Source organism: Falco punctatus, assembly GCF_963210335.1.
Source record: "Falco punctatus genome assembly, chromosome: 1".
NCBI classification, from domain to species: domain Eukaryota; kingdom Metazoa; phylum Chordata; class Aves; order Falconiformes; family Falconidae; genus Falco; species Falco punctatus.
Genome location: NC_137580.1, coordinates 46,780,738 through 46,783,923, shown reverse-complemented (window position 1 = coordinate 46,783,923; position 3,186 = coordinate 46,780,738).

Here is a 3,186-nt window from a genome sequence, read left to right as displayed (position 1 = left end):
GTGGACTGGGACTGTCTTTAATAACCAAGTTGCATGTTGTACTAACAGCTGAATTGGTGATGAGTACCACTAGCTTGAGGCCAAACAGCCAAATTGCATGATAATGTGTATCCATTTTGATTTGTCACATTGCTTCTGTAGATGCATTTCGAAGTTGGCATGTGCTAGTTTTGTTGGTTAGGATATTTGCAAGTAGGAGGTTTACCAAAATACCTGCTGCTGTTTTCTGGGTGGATTTGCCGAAAGCTGATTAACCTTGGGTGATGCAGCCCCACAGTGTGTGGGTGAGCATGTACTGAAGCACTCAAGCCACAGACCAGACCTGATGGTACAAGGAGGGTATGCCATGCACAGGTTCTGTGGGTGGCTCACGTGGTAGGAAAGCAGAAGAAACTTTTTTTTTCGTTAATGCCACCTTTAGTTGAATTACAGCAATGGTGGCTTCTCTCAATTATAGAGTGCTGCAGAAGGTGGCTGTCTTTTGGCTTGGGATTGGGGTTGCTTTTCAGGAATGGTGTTCATGCTCAGAGACACCATTTCTGTGGTCTAGTTTATCCTGTGATAAACAAAGGCTTATCTTACAATGTTGAATTATATGGATGTGTGCAGCTGGCCTCATTCCAGTTCTTAGTACGGCTGTGTGACGTGGCTGTGTTACACTTGCCTGTGCTGGTGCAGTGCCAGATGTAGTCACGCTTTTCTATGTCAGATTGACCTTATCAAATAGCCAGAGAGGGAATCCTGTTCCAGGTCAACTGCTCTGGTAGAATGCTTGCGACAAAGCTTTGAGAATAGGTTGAGATGCACATTTTATTTCATATGGCACTTCTGTCGAAGAGGTTTCATGGTGCCCAGATGAGTGACTTGCTGATATGTTTTATATTAATAGGTATGTGCCAGTTTGCCTGTCTTCTGAGAGTGGCCTGTACAGAATCTGGCCCACCTATTTTTAGCGATCTCTGTGTCACTAGACATTTTGGACAGACTTAGCTGGTACAAGCACGTAGGTCTTTTTAATGTTTAGGATGCTGCTCTGATACTGTCATGACTGATGATTGACCAAACATTGACCTCTTTAAGACCTGGACAAACTAATGCAAAATACTACTCTGAAGCTGTCCTGTATTCCTAATACCTTTAGACAGAACCTAAAGCATCTCAGACTTCTTCTCCCTGCCTCTGTGCGTGTATGGTTTCTGAGAGCAGGAAAGGAAAAAATAAGGCAAGAAGCAAAAAAGTGATTGCTCTAAAGCAGACAAGGCAACTTTTTCAGAACCTGCTGTGTTTGAAGACATTTGCATGGCACCAGGCCTTCTCCTGAGGAACGTGGGGATATTGCTTCATCTGGCTCTCAGAACATGGTTCCTAAATAGCATTTGGTATTAAAATATACTTACTCCTTTCTGGTAGAAATTTCATGAACAACAGAAAACAATCCATTTCTCTGAGTAGTTGATTCAAAAACTCAGTAGCATGTAAGTTTGGTTCTAGTGGATCTAGATCCATCGTTTGGTGTCCTTGTAGTCCATGGTGTCTCTTCTTTTTCATCTTTCAATGAAAATGATTTTATTACTGGCTTGTTTCTTCATGTAGGAGAGTTGGAGGCAGAAGCTCACGTGACTGATCTTGCTTATGCTAAAATAGTCATGTGCATTGATCCAGAGCTGTTGGCTAGATGTGACCCAAGCTGTACCTAAGTGGAAGATCAACCTTGTTGCCTTCTTCCCTCCCACAAACGCTACAGGCACTGACAGCAGAAGCAACAATCTGCAATGGATTTTTATAAGTCCTTCTCCTCTCTTGGGTAGAACAGAGCTCTTTTGGAAAACACTCCAGTCTCTTCTGCAAAGACCTTAGTGATGTCCATTAAAAGCTGTCCCACTGAGTTATAAACAGAAACAGATTCTGTTTTCAGTGTCTTCCACAGTGCCTGTGAAGTATTTTGGTTTACTCTTACAGACCACCAGCTACCCTGTCAGCATTCCTGAAGTTTGAGGCCTGGGGAGCTAACTGTTGGAGCTGTAGACATGCTAGATATAGGAAGCCTTGCCAGAGCGGTTCTTCATGCTGCTTCGTTGGTTGGGGTGTTCTGATGGCTGAAAGCTGCCCACAGTATGAATGTGTATGTATGAGCAGATGAGTTGAAGGAAAATGCAAGGCACCTTGCCTTGAAATTCTTTGAGCTATATATTGACAAATGCATCTCCCTTTCTACAGAGTCCTTTGTTTGAATCCCGTAGAGCTGGAGCGCTGTAGGAAGGCCCCATCCTTCATATGTGCTGTTTTGTCACGAAGGAGGCAGGTTATTGAAATGCCCTGGGAGTGGCTACTGGAAAACCCAGCATCTTCAGTTTAGATGTTGGTCATGTTCAGGGGTTTAAATCCCCATAACAATACAGGCAGTATGTTAGTCTCCAGCTGCTGACGAGCGATCTTTCTGACTTTGTAATGCTTTGAGTAGTGTCTCAGCTGTATCTGATCCTAGAGTGCGTTTCAGATCATCACACTGACTCCCTTTTACCTTTATTTCTTGAAACCATTCTTCTGTGTATTCTGCTCTAAGGTAGCTGAGCAATTTGTATAATTTTTTTGCCTAGAGCGCTAGATGGGTTGACCTGCATCCTTAGCACTGACTATGCCCAAGACATGCTGGTCCATTTTGGACTTTTTCACATTAAGACCCTTTTTTTAAATGATGAGGACTAATTAAGAATTAAGTGTTCAGTGCTGCTTGTGAGAAAACAAGCTTTTGGGCTCAGGTTGTGTATTTTCATTGGATAAAGTCAGATCTCTGCTGCAGTACCACACCTTTCCTTTGACTATCTCTACTTTTTTAAGTTAGTATTCTTTCTAAATTCAAATGCAGAAGCAGTACATTTCTTAAAAGAAGTTTGAGCTATTTGTTTCAAAGTTACTTTAATAACTCTTCTTATTACTTAAATTTCTTCAGCTCCCTCTTGTGGGTTTTGTTATTCCATCTGCACAACAGCAATGATGGAGGCTTCTGCTGGTGTGGTTTGAGAAGACCAGCGCTGCCTTTTTTTGCTTAAGAAGGGTGTTCGTTTTGACCAAGTGCAGGGATGTGTCCTTGCTCCCCAAAGCTGTGGTGCCATCATGTGGCCATTTGGTCAGGTACAAGTTTTAATGTCTGCTCAGAGCATAGAAACGTTCCTTCAGGAGCGCTGA